Genomic DNA, 18,758 nt, shown 5'->3' with positions numbered 1-18,758 from the left:
GCAGCATTTCTGCTTTGCAGTCTGGCCTCAATACAGGCAATTGTGTGACATCAGCGATGGACGCTGATTTGGTCCTTAGGACGCACACACAGATGAGGAACTCTGGATTCGCCCCATGTGCAAAGAAAGCTTCTGGACATGCCCTTTGATGGCTGCCAACTACTAGAAGCAAAGGCTACTGAGTTTCTCCACAACCTTGTCTTCTAATGCATCAGCCAAATCTTTATGCCTGACAGATTCCTAAGCTCCATCCCTGGTGGCCATCTTCAGATTTTACTGCACGTTTCTAGTGTTGGTGTCCTCGTGCTTAAGCTCCTTTGAAAATTGTAGTTTTTTTGATGTTTTTGGAGGAAATCCTCCATCTCTTCATCGTTGACTTTCAGACAGCGACTACCGGCAGCGGGAAACAGTTGTTAGTGAAGATCTACAACCCATGGAGCCTACAGGCCCAGGCTTGGCCTACACCTCGGCCACGTCTGATGCTTTGAGGAAAAGCCTCTTCACATCCTGTGAAAGCTGCGGCCAGAAGAACATCTTCCTCGAGGATCAGCACCTCACTTGCCTTTATTGTCTTCATCGCAACCGCAATGCGAACAGATGCTCAATCTGTCAATTCTTTTTGCCGAAGAACAAGAAGAACCGCCATTGGAGTATAGTGGCATGGATCGAAGAAGGGAAGGTCCCTGACATGCCCTCCGTGCGCAGTCCTGCTACTTCCAGGGCTGGCAGGTCCACTGAGGGTAGTCCTTCTAAGAAGTCGCTGAGGTCCTTTGAGGAGGCTTCCTCTTCGAAGATCCAAAAGAAGGCGAGATCCCACGCTCCATCGGCATCCTCGTCAACAGTTTCTGCTTCTGTGGGACCAAGTTCTGGAAAGGGTTGGTCTCTTCTCTGTTGACGGTTAGCCTACAGGCTGGAGGGCTACCTCATCTACGAGGCAATCGATGACACCGTCCAAGCAGAGATTGTCGGAGAGCAGATCTTCTAAGGATCCGGCTCCCCCGTCAGCCTGAAGATTTATATTCGGATCAGGAAAGGGGCCATGGGCTCATACCATAAGCGGGTCACCATCCTGTGAGCCTTCCCAGTCATTTTAGCCCTCCAAAAGCTTCAAGCCAGGCACCTGCTGCACCTGCTCCTGCACTGAGGACGCCCCTGGACATCCTAACCACCCTGCTACTTTGGTTGATTGGAGATTCAGCAGCAGCTGTTCACTGCTGCTGTGCCTTGTCCAGCCAAGAGTCATCCGAGGCCACCTCGGCATCAGCCGACACCACCTCATAAGTCACCCGTTACCCCTGGGCCAATGCAGGGGCCTGCTCTCTGTGGTAGAGTACTCAGTTCACACAGATACTGGCACGGACACAGGCACCACCAGAACTAACACAGATGAGTATGACTAGGTTTCCACGGATGAGGAACCTTTGGATGTCGACAAGCCCGCCAGGGTTCCCCCCATCCCCCGTTGCAAAATTGTCTCTTTCAACTCCATTATCTCCAAAGCTGCTAAACTCTTCAACCTGATGCCAGAAGAGAAAATGGAAGGATTCCTTTTTCAGCAGTGAGTCAGCTAAGGATACCATTGTGGAAAATTGCTTGGCAATCATGAAGGCTCCAAATACCATGCATGCTAAGCGTGAGCGGCTCGAGAAGAAATAACGGGTTCCAGTCTCGGCCGCCAAGTGTCTCAGGTCTCAGCCTTCGCTGGACTCAGTGATAGCAGCCTGCCGCCAGCAAGAGGACATCAAACCCCTCTTCGTCGTCCATAGTGCCTCTGGACCAGGAAGGCAAGTAGCTCAATGCGGCTGGCAAGCGCATAAAGAGCACAACAGCCTCCAACATCAAGGCCACCAACGCCCTCGCCATCCTGTCCAGGTAAGACAGGACCTGTGATACAAGCTGGGGCCCATGATTTCCTCCCTGATGGCAAGAAGGCTGAAGCCTTGGCTCTATTCCAGGAAGGAGAAGTAGCTTCGGACCAGGCCAACACTCTCACGCACCACATAGCAGACTCAAGCTTCCACCAGCTTGAGAATGGTGTGGCTCTCTGACACCAAGGTTGGCTAAAGGCCACGAATTTCCACACAGATGTGCAGACCAAGGTCATCACATGCAGTTCGATGAGGGACAACCTATGTGTGAAAGCTGTTCATGTCACTCTCCAGTCCATTAAGACCGACACAGAGACTACGCACTCCGTGGGGATCCTGCAGCAGAGAAGATTATCTTTCATTCCCCAAAGGGGTGAGTCTCAAGATCGTCCAAAGGCTACATCACCCCCTATCCTCAGTACTCCCACTCTACCACTGAAGAGGCTTGATTTTATACCCATGATTTTATGTATTGGTTTTAAATGCAGTGTATGTGGTCAGCAAAATATTGTCTAGTATGTATGTTTTTATATATGCATGTAAGGAAGGCATGGTATCAATAGCAGACAGAGACGCAATAGATGCAAGTTTCGAAAGCCTTGATTTTGTATTTTGATTAGGTTCTGAGATTTCCTAACTGGTCCTAACTCTAGAATGGGAGTAGTCACGACCATTAAACAAATAACAAACAAGTCCAAGTCAGTCTAGTCAAAATAAAAAGGCCTATACTAACAAAAACCCAACTATGCCCTCCTCACTTGACAAATGTGCAAAGGGGATATAAAAAGGAAAAATGGTGTTTTAAAAGAAATGTCAGAATGGCTCAGGTAACTACTCCCTACCCCACGTTCAGAACCACAGGGTCTCGATGGTTTCTTAAAAGGATAGGTGGATGGCACAGTTCTATCAGTCTTGCACACTTTGGCTTACTGGTACAATCAACAGTTCAGGCCTTGGGCTTCAAGCTTTTGACAGTTTGATAAGTTCTTTAGGCTTTGCTCGTCTTGCCACAAATACACAGTTCTACTATTGACTTTTACTTTACCACAGTTCAGCACTGGTTTCCCTCCGCCAAGGTTTAGCCGGTCTTTCCTTTCACATATGTTTGAAATTTTATTTCTCACATAGGTCTCACTACGCCAGGCTTAAACCCTCTACTTTCAGTTCGTGGGGTTCCCTGCCCCACGTTTTGTTTTATCCAACTTCTTACTGTTGAATACTTTTGAAACTGCAAGGATTTTACATAAACCTCTGCATGACCACTTCAACCCCTTTTTAAAAAAAAAAACTTGATTGTACATTATCACCAATGTTCTCCAGCATGGGGTCTGGCATGGATTCACATGCTCATGAATATTCCCTGTCGTCAGGCTGGGAATCCTCGGTAAAGAAAAAAATCAGTATCAGTTTTGTTTCTGATCTGTCTTTCATAGTAGTAACCAATCACTGATCTCTGCGTCATACTGACCACAGCCAATGACTGCCCTCTACCTAAGCCCCGCCTCTGGCAGCCATCTTCAGATTTTTACCGCACGTTCAAGTGTTGGGATCCTCGTGCTATTGCTCTCGAGCGTTAGTGCTTTTTTCACGTTTTTTCTCAGAAAAATTTCTCTTTTTCCGGTCAAAAGAGCCTCAAGCTCCACCGTTTCTTCATCCGATTAACGGGGGCCCATGTCGGATTCGTCTACGCCCCTCAAGGATGAGGATTACGTCGAGCCACGCATTTGGAGGACTCCAGAAGTTTCTCAGGCCCATCTCGGACATGGCCCAGGAGAAGGGAAGCTCGACGCCCGGAAAGCTGTTCAGGGTCTGCCCTGGATGCCAGCTTCAGAATGTCTTCAAGGAGGACGAACACTCCCTTTGCCTTTACTGCCTACATGAGGACAAGACGCACGTGGAGAAGGACTGTTCGTTTTGCGGCAATATGTCGGAGCGGACCATGAAGGACCGCCATCAACGTCTCGCCAACTGGCTGGAAGGAAAGAGCCCGTCGGGCGAGAAGAAGTCTGAGCGGTCTTCTAAGACCTTTGAGGGCGCCCCGGCGACAGGGGTCCAACAGAAGGCCAAGCACCGCGAGTCCGCTGGCACCGGGAGCGCCAAACAGTCGGGCTCTACGGGCGCCAGGTAGGGCACATCCTCCCCGGCGCCATCAACCACGAGCCAACGCTCGGGTAAGAGGAAGGCCGAGCACCCGGCGAAGCTCCTGGAGAGACCCCGGTCGAGCTCGAAGGCCCCATCGGAGGGGGTGCGAGGCGGTGACCCTCCCCCAAGGAGAAGGCGGTGAGCGCACCTAAGGTGGTGAAAGCCTTAATCCACCCGGCCAAGGCCTCTATCGAGACAGTCGCGGCGGCCCTGGCTCAGCCTGTGGAGGCTACACCAGTGGTGGCGACCTCAGGGCTCAGAGTCTCCCTGCCACCGCGGAGGGAGTCCTCTTTTATGCCCATCGACAGGACCCCCGTGAAACCTCCGACGGAGAAGAAAAAGGGGGGGCAGGAAGTCGTCGTGGATTCGGCCTCAACCTCTGAGGAGGAGCTGATCGAAGTCTTAAGCCACGGTGTTGGCGTGGAAGAAGACCAGCCCGTCGGGAGGGACCCCGACGTAGGAGACGACGAGAACGTCGAGGATACCGACGGGGCTCCTGACCGCCCGTCGGACTCCCCTCAACCAGTGCCGCAAGTCAACTCGGCGGCCATTTTGTTGGCTATACAGTCCTTATGCTCGGAGATAAGGACGAGACTGCTGTTACCACCAACGGATGAACCGCTCCCCACGGGGGACCCGGAGCCAGGCCCTTCTGGGAGCCCTCCCCCTAAAAGAAGAAGGAAGATTTCCTTTATCAACGGCGTGAGACCAAGAGGAAGACGGTCCTCGCTGTACCTCTACTAGACGATATTTGGGATGAGGGCCTCGCCCTCCTCAAGAACCCATCCACGACGCCGGCTAGAAGGGATCGGTACGAGAAAAAGTACCGGGTCCCGGACACGGCCCCCTTGTGCCTTCTGGCACAGCCGACCCCGGACTTGGTCGTCTCTGCGGCGGCCAGGAAGAAAGCGGGGGGGGGGCTCTACGTCGACCTCCCCGCCGGACGGCGAGGGAAAGAAATTAGACACGATGGGACGCAGAGTCATCTCGTCGGCAGCGACGACGATTAAGGCGGCCAACGCCTTGGCTATGGTAGCCCGCTACGACAGGGAGTTGTGGTACAAACTGGCCCCCCTGCTGGACTTCCTACCAGACGACAAGAGGGCGGAAGCCCTAGAGATCTTGCAGGAAGGAGAGGTGGCGTCGGACCACGCCATTACGATTGCGACGGACATCGCTGACACTGGATTTCGCCAGTTGGGCAACGGCGTGTGCCTTAGGCGGCGTGGATGGCTCAAGGCTACTGACTTCCGTCAAGACGTGCAGACCAGAGTCTTGCACATGCCGTTCGACGGAAACAACCTGTTTGGGAAAACAGTGGACGATTCCCTTCAAGCCATCAAGGCGGACACAGAGACGGCCCGGGCTCTTGGGGTTCTCCAGCAACGGCGGCCGCCCTTTCGAAGCGGCGGAGGCAAACACGGTGCCTCCAAAGGTTCCAGCGGCGGATTTTCCACCTACCGTCAAGCGGCCCGTTCGTCGTCACAGGAAGCTTACAGGGGACGAGGCAAGTCAGGCGGACCCCGCCGTCGTCGCCAAGGAGGACAAGGCAGCAAAGCCTCGTCGAAGCAGGACTGAACCGGCCGTGGGGTCGGGCTCCCACCGAAGCACCCCGGTGGGAGGCCGGCTGGCGATCTTCGTCAGCGTGTGGGAGTCCATCTCCACCGACCGTTGGGTGCTGGACGCCCTAGCTCAGGGTCACGCGCTCGAGTTTCTAAAGAGGTGCCCGCGCGTCCCCCCTGTGGCCAGGAAAGAACGTCACGTCCCTCAACTTCTCTTGGAGGTAAAGGCGATGCTCAAGAAGGGCGCCATCGAGCTCGTCCCAAAGAGGCTTCGGGGCTCCGGAGTTTACTCAAGATACTTCCTCGTGAAGAATAAGACGGGAGGATGGCGTCCCATCCTGGACCTACGACGACTGAACAAATTCATCAAGGCACAGAAGTTCCGGATGGTCACCCTCCAACACGTCCTGGGTCAACTGGAGGAGGGCGATTTCCTGTCGTCGTTGGATTTGGAGGATGCCTACTTCCATATTCCCATCCTAAAGGGACACCGAAAGTTTCTCAGGTTCGTGGTCTAGGGCGTCACTACCAGTTCAAAGCCATTCCCTTCGGATTGAGGTCGGCACCCAGGGTGTTCACCAAGTGCCTTGCACCGGTGGCGGCGCAGCTGCGCCGAGAGGGGATCCACGTCTACCCCTACCTGGACGACTGGCTCATCCGAGCAAAGACGAAGGAGCTCACCGTGGAGCACACGGCACAACTACTCACGGACCTGGGATTCTCCATAAACTACGCCAAGTCCCACCTGGTGCCCGCGCAAGACGCACTGTTTCTGGGAGCGAAGCTCGACACAGTGTCGCTTCTGGCCTCTCCGTCGGAGGAAAGGACGAGGGCCATCTTGGGCAATGTGCAGCGGATGCTGGCTGCGGACGCGGCCAGGGTGAGGTCCATCAAGTCCCTCCTCGGAATGATGTCTTCTTGCATTTATCTCATTCGCCTGTGCAGGCTCCGGATGCGCCCGTTGCAGGAGTTCCTGGACGCGCGTTGGATCCAGACGACGGGCAGCTTCGAGGAGAGGATCACACTCGACCAGAGTTTCCGACGAGCGATCCGGTGGTGGGGCACCCGCGCGCATCTGACGGCGGGCATGGACTTCCAGACGCCCGGCCACCAGGAGACAGTTAACACGGATTCCTCCCTGTAAGGGTGGGGAGCGCACACCGAAAATCTGCACGCGAGAGGCCTTTGGCTTCCGACTGAGAAGTCCCTCCATATCAACGTCCTGGAGCTCCGTGCAGTGTTTTGGGCCCTCAGGTCCTTTCTTCCGTCCCTCAAGGGCACGGTGGTGAGGATCTTCACCGACAAAACCACCACCATGTTCTACATCAGGAAGCAGGGCGGTACCAGATCCCCAGCCCTGTCCAAGGAGGCGCAGGATCTGTGGCATTGGGCCGTCGCCCAAGGGATGTTTCTGGTGCCATTTCATCTGGCAGGGATAAAAAACACCATTGCCGACTCGCTCAGCAGAGAGCTGCGCTCATGCCACGAGTGGGAACTACGACAGGATCTAGTGGACCGCCTCTTCCGACGGTGGGGCACACCCCAGATCGATCTGTTCGCGACGGCGACGAACTCCAGTGCCGGAGGTTCGCCAGCAGGTTTCCCCAGCCGAGGAGCATGGGCGATGCTTTCTCGTTCCCCTGGGAGGGCCTGTTTCTGTACGCGTTCCCTCCATTGCCATTGCTGATCCGGCTCATCAACCAGCTCAAGAGGTCACGGTGCAGGATGATCCTCGTCGCACCTGCGTGGCCGAGGCAGATATGGTTCCCGGACCTTCTGGACTTGTCAGCGTCGCCATCAATCAAGCTGCCAGTGGACGTGGATCTTCTCTCCAGGGAAGGAGGCCCATCCTCCATCACGACCCGAAGTCGCTGAACTTGCAGGCCTGGCTCCTGCAGTGTTAGAGTTTGGAGGATACGACATACCGGCCGACTGCAGAGAGGTTCTTGCAAAGGCCAGGGCGTCCTCAACTCTTAAATGCTATGGACACAAATGGAAGAGGTTCTCTGTCTGGTGCCACGCACAGAAGATTAACCCTCTACGGATTACGGCTCCCCAGGTACTGCTGTACCTTCTGACGCTGGCCAAGGCTGGACTGGCCCACGCGTCCATCTAGATTCATCTTGCTGCGATCTCCCGATACACCAGAACCACAGGGCGGACGTCTTTGTGGTCTCATCGTCTGGTGAAAGAATTCATGAAGGGACTGTTCAGATCGTTCCTGCCGGTGAAGGCTCTGGCCCCGGCGTGGGAGCTCAACGTGGTGCTGACCAAGCTCATGGGACCTCTGTTCGAGCCTCTGCCCTCGGCTCCGTTGAAGTTCTTGTTGTGGAAAACAGCGTTTCTTGTGGCCATCACCTCCGCACGAAGAGTGGGAGAGATCCAGGCCCTTTCCTGCAAGCCCCGTACTTGACTTTTCACGACACGAGGGTAGTGCTCAGGACGCACCCCTCCTTCATGCCCAAGGTGCCGTCGGACTTCCACCTCAACGAACCCTTGGTGTTGCCTGTTTTCTTCCCGTCGCCTTTGTCGCCGGCTGAAAGGACTTTGCACTCGCTGGATGTGGATAGAGCGCTGAAGTTCTACGTGGACCGCACAAAGTGTTTTCGGAAGACGTCACAACTCTTTGTGAATTTTGGACCTGTCAATCAGGGGAAGGCTCTCTCGAAGACTTCCATTTCCAGATGGCTCTCCGGCTGTATCATGTACTGTCATCGATTGGCAAACCGACCGCTGCCTGGCCGTCCGAGAGCCCATTCCACCAGTGCGATCGCAGCTACCACGGCGTTCCTATCTGGTGTGCCCTTGCTGGACATCTGCAGGGCTGCTACGTGGAGGTCGACGCACACCTTCACGAAATTCTACTGCGTCGATCGGGATTCCAGGGAGGAGTCCAGGGTCGGCCAAGCAGTGCTGCGCAACCTGTTCGCCTAAGGTGAGCCTGGTGAGGAGGTAAGATTTGCTTAATGTTGAGTTTGATGTAATGCTTAATGTTGAGCCTTTGCCACCTCCCGTGGTTGTGCATGTGTGTACTGCTATGTATTCTTTATTCATGAGCATGTGAATCCATGCCAGACCCCATGCTGGAGAAGGAACAAGTTACTTACCTGTAACTGTTGTTCTCCAGCATGGGTCTGGCATGGATTCACATGCGAACCCTCCCGCCTACCCCTCTGCGGCTCTTCACTTGGTCATACTGCCACTTCACGTGCTACCAAATCTGAAGATGGCTGCCAGAGGCGGGGCTTAGGTAGAGGGCAGTCATTGGCTGTGGTCAGTATGACGCAGAGATCAGTGATTGGTTACTACTACGAAAGACAGATCAGAAACCAAACTGATACTGGTTTTTTCTTTACCGAGGATTCCCAGCCTGACGACGGGGAATATTCATGAGCATGTGAATCCATGCCAGACCCATGCTGGAAAACAACAGTTACAGATAAGTAACTTGTTCCTTCTCATCCAGGTGGCTAAGAACTGCACCTATACCTGCATTGGAAGCATCAGTTTGTACAATGAAAGTTTGGTGGTAGTCAGGGGCTCTGCGTACTGGAGCTTGGCAAAGAGCTTTCTTCAGGTTTGATTGCATTCCTCATTCCATTTGACCTTCTTGGGGAATTTTGGAGAGGAGATTACATTCAGTGGAGAAGCTATATTCCCATAGTTCTCAATGAAATTCCTGTAATACCCAGTGAGGCCTAGGAAGGCTCTCACCTGGGTTTGAGTAGTAGGTGTTGTCCAATTTTGCACAGCTTCAATCTTGCTGAGCAAAGGCCTTATTTCTCCACCTCCTACCTCATGCCCAAGGTAGACCACTTTACTCTGTCCAAAGTGGTTCACATGTTCCTCCCAGGATTGACTGAAGACTGCAATGTCATCCAAGTATGCCATGCAGAAGTCCTCCATCCCAGCTAGAACTTGGTTCACCATCCTTTTGAATGTAGCAGGTACATTTTTGAGTCCAAAGGGCATAACCTTGAATTGGTATAAGCCAACTGGGGTAGAAAATGCAGTTTTCGAAGGGATTGTGTCCTCCGACGTATTCCTTATCTTAGATAGAAATCCTTCAGCTTTGCTGGCCTCGGAAAATTTTTTCGCCAGAGGGCGCTGCGCGTCGATGATCGCCGAGTCGATGACCCTCGACGGCCTCCGTGCCGACGTCATCCTGCCTATAAAGGCCGCGCGCAGCGTCCGTTGCTCAGTTCCGTTTTTCCGCGCTTCGTTGTGCCTCGGAACACCGTTGCTCAGTTCTCGTCAAGATAACGTATATAATAACTACTATTTACCTCGATATCGATGGCATCCTCCTCCGACCCGACGACCCCTCGGTCCGGTTTCAAAAAGTGCCGAGACTGCGGGAAGAAAATGTCGTTGACGGACCCTCACAGGGTCTGTTTGTGGTGTCTGGGAATCACGCACCAGAGTTCGGAGTGTGAGGAATGCCTTTCCATGACGGCGAAAGCCTTGAAGGAGCGTAGGGGGAAGCTCGAGAGAGGTAGGTCAACTTTAACTTCCTCGAAAGCTTCTTCGGTAGAGTCGAGACGTTCGTCTCCTCACCATAAAAAACACTCTCGATCTAGATCACGAAGTGGCTCCCACCACTCGTCGACATCGAGACACTCGAAGAAGAGACGTAGGAGATCCCCTTCGTCATCTTCGTCGAGTTCTCCTGAGAGAGTTCATTGCCCCACAAAACGCAGCTCGCAAGCTGAGTGGGAGGAATTCAGGAAAAAGATGCTAAGCGTCTTCGAGAAAGCGGCCTCGTCCCCCTCGAAGACAGCTGAGGGTGATACCCCGGGTAAAAAACCCAAAAAATCTAAACGCCGCGAGTCGCAGTACCCGGCGGAAAAGTCAACCCGAAAGCGCCTCGAGCCATCGGGAGATAAAGCATCATCGACGCCATCGTCGAAAACTCCTTCGAAACAGAGGTCGGCGCCATCGACGCCGTTGTCGAAGGATTCATCGGCGCATCAGTCGATCGAGTCGACGCCGACGTCGACGCCGATATCGACGCCGGTGAAGGAAAGAACCACGGCTACTCCACAGCCAACGGTTAGACAAAAGACCTCCGACTCGACGCCGAGAACGTCGACGTCGTTCTCGAGCAGGACTCCGATCCTTTCGAGTTCTTCGAGGCCTAGTACACATTTCTCGACGCTTTTCACGGCGCCTTCGAGTACTTTCACGTCGGTGTCGACGACATCGACGTTTTCAAGGCCTGTGATGATGGCTCCTTCTGCATTGGAAATGGGGTTTATACCATTCCAAAAACCAATGTATCCCCCTTTAACCTCGATTTTTGAGGAAAGGGAGGATTCAGACCAAGATATTGATTTACAGAGGACCACATCACCAGAGCCAGAGACTTTCGCCTCTGAGGAAGGAAGATTAAAAAATCTTCAGGATGCACTTCAGGAAGCTAGTGGCTTGGACACTTCTCCTGAAGCAGAATTTATCAAACCAGACCCAGGAGAACATGCGGAGACTCCATATAGAGCTCTGATGTCTAGAATCATAGAATTTATGGGTTGGTCTGCACCTTCTCCTGCCTTTCAGCAGGATGACCTCACTGACATACTGGACAAGGGCCCACAGGAGGATCCTGTGGTTCCATTTCACTCTGCTCTACAGAGAAGGATTTTGACAAACTGGGAAACGCCAGAAATTATCCCGGCAGTAAATAAAAAACTGTCAACAAAATACAGGGTGGCTAGTTCTGACCCTGAATATTTGTCAAAACACCCTACTCCTGAGAGCTTGGTTGTACAGGCTGCAACCTCATCAGGCAGCACATCTGCATACCCCACTGCTCCGCAGGATAGGGATGACAAAAAGTATGATGCCATGGCTAAGAAGGTTTTTTCTGCCTGTAGCATGGCGTTAAAGTCTATTAACGCGACCTGTACGCTCGCTAGGTTCAGCCACACCCTTTGGGAGTGCGCTTCATCAGCGGCTGACTGCCTCCAAGAAGGAGAGGAAAGGGACGCATTTTTAAACATCATCAGGGATGGTAAAGATGCGATGTGCGAGACCCTACAAACTGGCCTAGATTCTGCTGACAGTATCAGCAGGGCCATGGCGGCAAGTACCACAATCCGCAGGCATGCGTGGTTGAGGAAGTCTGGTTTTGCCTCTGACGTGCAGACCAGGCTTTTGAATATGCCCTTTGACGGTTCTACCCTCTTTGGAAAGAAGGCGGATGACAGTTTGGAGAAACTGCAAACGTCCAAGGCAGCAGCCAAGTCATTGGGAGCTGCTATCCGTCAGAATACCTTTCGTCCTTCGGGATCATCGTGGAGAGGACGGTCCTTTCGTTACTATTCCTCATATGGAAGGGGCAGGGGACGACCGGCTCAAAGAGGCCAAGGAAGATTTACCCGTGGTGGACGGGGTAGGGGAAAGAAAGCCGCACCCGCAGGAGCAGGAGCCACTTTACCTTCGGCAACTGCATCAGCCGCTTCAAAACCACTCTGAGGTCTCCCCTCACAGAACACCAGTAGGGGGCAGGTTAACTCACCATCTGACGGAATGGCAGGCTATTACGTCAGATGCTTGGGCTCTGGAGACAGTGGCCCAAGGTTACTGCCTGCCCTTCCTACATATCCCTCAGAGTCATCCACCGGGGAACAACCCTTTGAAGCTTCCAGATCCGCTCCTCTTGCAGGAGGTTTTAGACCTGCTAGAGAAAGGTGCCATAGAACTGGTACCTGTAGCGGAAAGGAACAAGGGTTGGTACTCCCCCTACTTCATAATACCGAAGAAGGACGGAGGACTGAGACCCATCTTAGACTTACGGGAATTGAACAAATTCCTCCGAAAGGACAAGTTCAAGATGGTGACTCTCTCTCAGATCCTTCAGGCCCTCCAGCTTCAGGACTGGTTGGTATCTCTAGACCTCCAGGACGCTTATTTCCATGTGCCGATCCATCCCAGGCACAGGAGATACCTGAGGTTCGCAATTGGCAGCTCTCATTATCAATTTCGAGTTCTGCCATTTGGGCTAACCTCCGCCCCGAGGGTCTTTACCAAGCTAATGTCGGTTGTGGCTGCAAGTCTAAGGAGGGAAGGGATTCATGTCTACCCTTACCTAGACGATTGGTTGATCAGAGCTGTATCTTCGGAACAGGCTCAGAGACAACTAGATTATGTTTGCCACTTCCTTCACAAGCTGGGCTTCTCCCTCAATTTAAAGAAGTCACAGATGATACCATCACAGAGACTCCAATTCATTGGAGCAGTCCTGGACACTTCCCTGGGAAAAGCCTTGCCACCAGAGGTGAGGGCTCGAGATATTCTGCAGATGGTCATCAGATTTCAGAATGCCCAATATCTCCCAGCCTACGACTTTCTGAGGTTGCTAGGCCTCATGGCATCCTGCATATTCCTCGTGCCGGAGGCTCGCCTGAGAATGAGATCCCTCCAGTGGGCACTGAGAACTCAGTGGTCACAGTTCTCAGGAAGGATGACAGATCTCCTTCGGATCCCGGTCAAAGTAGCCCGAGACCTTCAGTGGTGGGCCTGTCGGGAGAACATCCTGAAAGGAGAAATGTTTTGGCAACCATGGCCGGAGATAACAGTAGTCACGGATGCCTCACTCACGGGGTGGGGAGCTCACGCCAACGACTTGACCATCAGCGGTCGTTGGTCTCCATCGGAGTCCAGACTACATATCAACCTGTTGGAGCTGAGAGCCATCAGACTAGCGCTGAAGGCTTTTCTGCCGTCTGTACGGGGAAGAAACGTCCTAATAATGACGGACAATACAGTGGCCATGCACTACCTCAACAAAAGAGGAGGCGTAGGCTCACTACCACTGTGCAGAGAGGCGATGCAGCTCTGGTTTTGGGCAATTCAGGAAGGAATCTCTCTATCGGCAATTCACCTAGCCGGAGAGAAGAACTTGACAGCGGACGCTCTGAGCAGGCAGAGCACAGTCTCTCACGAGTGGGAGATAGCTCAGGAAGTCCTTCAAGAGATCTTCGCCCTTTGGGGAACCCCTCAAGTGGATCTGTTCGCCACCAGTATCAACAGGAAGTGCGACAGATTTTGCTCAAGGGAATTTCCCCCGAGAGGAGCTCTAGGAGATGCGTTCGTAGTGGACTGGGAGTTCCCACTTCTGTACGCGTTCCCTCCGGTCCCTGTCATTCCTCAAATGATCAGGAGGTTGAGAAGGTTTCGGAAGACCATGATCCTAATTGCCCCGGATTGGGCCAGGAGAACGTGGTACCCGGACCTTCTAGACATGTCCATCTGCCCTCCAATTCGACTGCCATACAGAGAGGATCTTCTCTCGCAGAAGGAAGGTCAGGTTCTCCATCCAGCCATCAAGACCCTCAACCTTCACGCTTGGTGTCTGAAAGGTTGAGGTACAAGGATTGGGACCTTCCGGATGATGTTATGGAGGTGTTGCTTTCGGCCAGAAGGCCGGCAACTAAAACTCTATACCGCTGCCGTTGGAACAAATTTTGCAGCTGGTGCAGAGAAAAGAATATTGAACCCTTTTCTTGTGGTACACCTATGGTGTTGTCATTCTTACTTTACCTGGCTAATTCAGGCCTACAGGTTGGCACAATTAAGGGCTATCTCGCAGCGCTATCAATCTTTAAGCGCACTGCAGAGGAGCCTTCATACTTCAAAATTCCATTGGTAATACAATACCTAAAAGGATTAACTAATGTTTATCCCCCGAAACCTTTTCAAGTTCCCTTATGGGATTTAAACCTAATTTTAAACTTCCTAAAGGGTGCCCCTTTTGAACCACTACACTCTTGTTCATTGAAGCTTCTCACCCTCAAAACTGTTTTGCTAATAGCATTGACATCTGCTAGAAGGGTTAGCGAGTTGCAAGCCTTATCGTGTAAACCTCCACATACAATCTTTTACAAGGACAAAGTTGTTCTTCAGGTGAAGCCTAACTTCCTCCCGAAGGTAGTCTCGGAGTTTCACATCACTCAGAAGATTATATTACCTTCTTTCTACCCTCCTCCTCATCCGGGGAAGGAGGAAGAGAGACTGCACAGGCTGGACCCTAAGCGAGCCTTGAGCTTCTATATCAGCAGATTGGCTAAGATCAGACAAGCAGACCAACTCTTTGTAGGTTATGCAGGACATAAGTTGGGCCTTCCAATAACAAAACAAACCATCTCCAGATGGATTATTTTAGCCATTCTGGAGTGCTACAAATTGGCAGGAAAGGAGCCTCCTCAAAATCTAAGGGCTCATTCTACCAGGGGTATCGCAACATCCTCAGCCCTTCAAAGAGGGGTGCCAATTCGAGATATATGTGCGGCTGCCACATGGTCGTCCGCACATACATTTACCAAATTCTATAGCCTGGATTCCTCCTCTAGTCAAGAAACTAGATTCGGCAAGGCTGTGTTACACTCTGTCCATTCTGGAAGGGTAACATAACTTTTATTACTCCCGCCTCCAGTCACAATACCACTGCTATGGGAGTCTATCTAAGATAAGGAATACGTCGGAGGACACAATCCCTTCGAAGAACTAGTTACTCTTACCTTGTAACGTTCTTTCGATGGGATGTTCCTCCGACGTATTCCTTATCGACCCTCCCATCCATCCCCGCAGTATGACTTCCTGTGGGTTTGCAGCCTATGCTCCTTCAAGGTGATTAGTCTAATCCAAAAACATTACTGGGGACTACAAAACGGAACTGAGCAACGGACGCTGCGCGCGGCCTTTATAGGCAGGATGACGTCGACGTCGGCACGGAGGCCGTCGAGGGTCATCGACTCGGCGATCATCGACGCGCAGCGCCCTCTGGCGAAAAAATTTTCCGAGGCCAGCAAAGCTGAAGGATTTCTATCTAAGATAAGGAATACGTCGGAGGAACATCCCATCGAAAGAACGTTACAAGGTAAGAGTAACTAGTTCTTCTCCTTGGCATGGTCTGTCAGGGCTATTTGCCAATAGTCTGACGTAAGGTCCAGGGTGCTGAGGTACTTGGCTGCACCAAGTTTATCCACCAACTCATCTGTCCTTGGCAAAGGGTGGGCATCAGTCTTGGTGGCTGCATTAAGAGCTCTATAGTCCACGCAGAATCTCAATTCTTTGGATCCTGCCTTTGGTACTAACACAACTGGGCTAGACCATGGACTAGTAGAGGGCTCTATTACCCCGAGATCAAGCATTTTCTTGACCTCACCTTTGATGTGGGTTCTGACATTCTCCGACGTTCTGTATCCTCTGCTTTTGACTGGCAGGCAGTCACCAGTGAGTATGTCATGCTGTCCCCAAGGGGTCAAGCCTGGTGAAAGTGAGAACAGGGGCAAACTGATTCAACATAGATTTGCACTCCTCCTGTTGCTCAGGTGTCAGGTCTGAAGAGAGATTAACTCCTTCAACCTTTTCGTCCAAAGGTAAGCCTCTCAGGAGATCAGGTAGAGCTTCACTCTCCTCCTCCTCTTCTGATGAAGCTAGAAGTAAGGCTCCTGCTTCTGGTCTAGACACATAGGCTTTGAGGCGGTTGGTGTTGAAGACTCTAGGAGCTTCCCTGGGTTTGCCCAGATCCACCAGATAGTTGACCTCTCCAAGTTTTCCCACAACCTTGAAGGGTCCCATCCATTTGTCTTGCAAGGCCCTCTGCCTTGTTGGAAGCATTACAAGAACTAGCTGGTCTTGAGTGAACTCAACCATGTTAGCCTTCTGATCATGCCAATGCTTGACCAGAGCTTGTCCAGCTTTCAAGTTGTCACTTGCTTCTGCCATCATGTGTGACATTCTCCTCCGGAGACCTATCACATAGTCAGTCTCTCTGACTGGCTTGGGGGAAGGAGCACTCTCCAACCCCCTCCTTAATCGGGGCCAAGGGGCCTCTGACTGGATGGCCATAGAGAAGTTCAAAGGGAGAATAACCTACTCCCTCCTGAGGGACTTCTCTATAAGCAAAGAGAAGGCATGGCAGTAGAAGGTCCCACTTCTTTCATGCTCTTCATGGTTCTGTTAAACCTTTCTACCAACCCATTGGTCTGGGGGTGGTATGCGGTTGAGAACTTGTAAGTAACTCCGCAGGTTTTCCACATGGCCTTCATGTAGTGGGACATTTGACCCCCTGTCAGAGATTACTTCCTTAGGAAACCCAACCCTGGTAAAAATACCAAGGAGGGCCTTAGCTACAGCCGGAGAAGTAACAGTCCTCATAGGAATTGCCTCAAGGTACCTAGTAGCATGGTCTACTACAACAAGGATAAACCTGTTGCCTGAGGAGGTTGGGGGATCAAGGGGACCAACTATGTCAATCCCTACCCTCTCAAATGGGACTCCCACAACTGGGAGAGGCACTAAAGGTGCCACATTCTTGGAACCAACCTTACCAGAAGTCTGGCAGGTATGGCAGCTCCTGCAATACTTGTCTACTTCGGCCCCCATTTTTGGCCAATAAAAGTAGAGAGAGAGCCTTTCCTTGGTCTTCTTGAAACTCAAGTGACCAGCCAAAGGAATCTCGTGGGCTAGTTGCAAGAACTGTTGTCTGTTCTCTTGGGGTACTACCAGGCGTTGGTAGTCTCTAGGTTCAGATGCAGTTGGTTCACTGTAGAAGAGGCCATCTTCCCAGTGTAACCTATACTTCCCAGGCTCTTGCCCATCAGCCTGAGAAGCTGCCTGTTGGCGAAGGTCCTCCAGAGTTGGACATTCTCTTTGTCCCTTACGAAAAGCTGACCTGCTGGGTCCACCTTCTGCCAGTAAAGACTGCAGCTCAGGATGGTCAGCCGGGTCCAGGTCTCCAAGAAGTTCTGAGCCTCCTACTAGCTCTTCTTCAGAGTCTAGTTCAACCATACAGGGAGGCACCTCCCTCTCAGCCTCAGCTGGAGGTGGAGTTACAGGTGTAACTTTGGACAACCTGGGGGAAGTCCTTGTTGGAAGCACTGGAGTGCTTGCTGTAGGCTTTTTCCTAGGAGTCTTGGGTTGCCCCTTTTCTCCTGATCTGGTAGTGACTGCAGTAAGTTGCTCCAGTGGGGGAGGAGTGATTTCTGTCATCTCCTGAGATAAACCTTGCAGGGTTTCTCTCTTGCAGGTTTGGTGAGCTCCTGTAACCTTTTACTAGGAGGTCTGGGGGTATGTGACACAACTCCAAGAGCTTTCAGATCATTACCCAACAGAACCCTTCCTGGTACTTCACATTGTATACTGACGGGTATCTTCACAGCCATATCATCACACTGGATGAGAACTGGTAACTGGGGACACATCTGCACAGGTCCTCCAGCTAACTTGGTGAGGCATTTGGGTGCCTTAGCAACATCCTCTGCCTTGAAAAATGATTCATCCACCACAGTTATGCTGGCCCCAGTGTCCCGGATGGCAGGAGTCTCCTGACCATTCACCTGGACACTGTCCTTATAATACTCTTGAGTATTATCTGGGATAGAATTATAGACATCTAAATTCTGTTGTTCCCACAACCCCAGAGAGACTAAAGAAACACTGGCTGAGACTCCAGTGGGTTCATCAGCCAGTAGTAGAAAGTTTTCACTTGCCATAGGGACTTCCTCCTCTGGAGCGAAGGCTAAGGAGATAAGTTGGATCCCTGAAGGTTTACCCTTACATCTGGGATCTCCTTTCACATGGTCAGTAGCCTTACAAACATAACAGGATCCAAAGGTCCTTTTGGAATGGAGGCTTGTTCTGACCTCCTTCTGGTTTGGCACCAGAAGGTATACTACTCTGATTTGTTTCCCTTGTGGCTTACCCTTATGGTTTTGTTTGTGGCCCTCTTTGGAATTGGAATTATTAGAATTCTCTTTAGAGTCCTTTTTAGGCTGCTTCCCCTCATCCTTCTTCTGAGTTACCCCAGAATCCTTGCGAGTGGCCCGGTTGGCAACCCACAAGTCAGCAGCCTTAGCTAGCTTTCTAGGATCTAATTCCCGTGAATCAGCCAAGTGCTGTCTGAGCTCAGGAGAGCAGGCATCATAAATTGACTCCATCATTACAAGATTCTTCATTCCTTCATAAGTGTTCACTTTGTAACCCTTAATCCATCCCTCTAAGTTTTTCAACCCTTCACACACCCAGGTAGCCCAAGGGGTACCATCATGCTTTTTGAGGCTTCTAAACCTCCTAAGATACTGGGAAGGGGTCTTCCCAAACCTAGCTATTAAAGCTAGTTTCACACATTCATACTCTTTCCTATCCTCCTCCCCCAACTCCATTACCGCATCATTTGCAACAG

General features: G+C 51.9%; 1 protein-coding gene across 2 annotated transcripts in view; it reads left to right on the top strand.

The window, feature by feature from the left end:
• The window catches only part of HJURP (Holliday junction recognition protein), a 967,877-nt gene that overhangs the window by 700,567 nt on the left and 248,552 nt on the right, over positions 1-18,758 (top strand). The gene's annotated exons all lie outside the window — the stretch shown is intronic.

The sequence above is a fragment of the Ambystoma mexicanum genome, chromosome 5q (assembly GCF_040938575.1).
Source record: "Ambystoma mexicanum isolate Mex_15411 chromosome 5q, UKY_AmexF1_1, whole genome shotgun sequence".
Classification (NCBI taxonomy): Eukaryota; Metazoa; Chordata; class Amphibia; order Caudata; family Ambystomatidae; genus Ambystoma; species Ambystoma mexicanum.
This window is presented reverse-complemented; position numbering and strand designations above follow the sequence as displayed.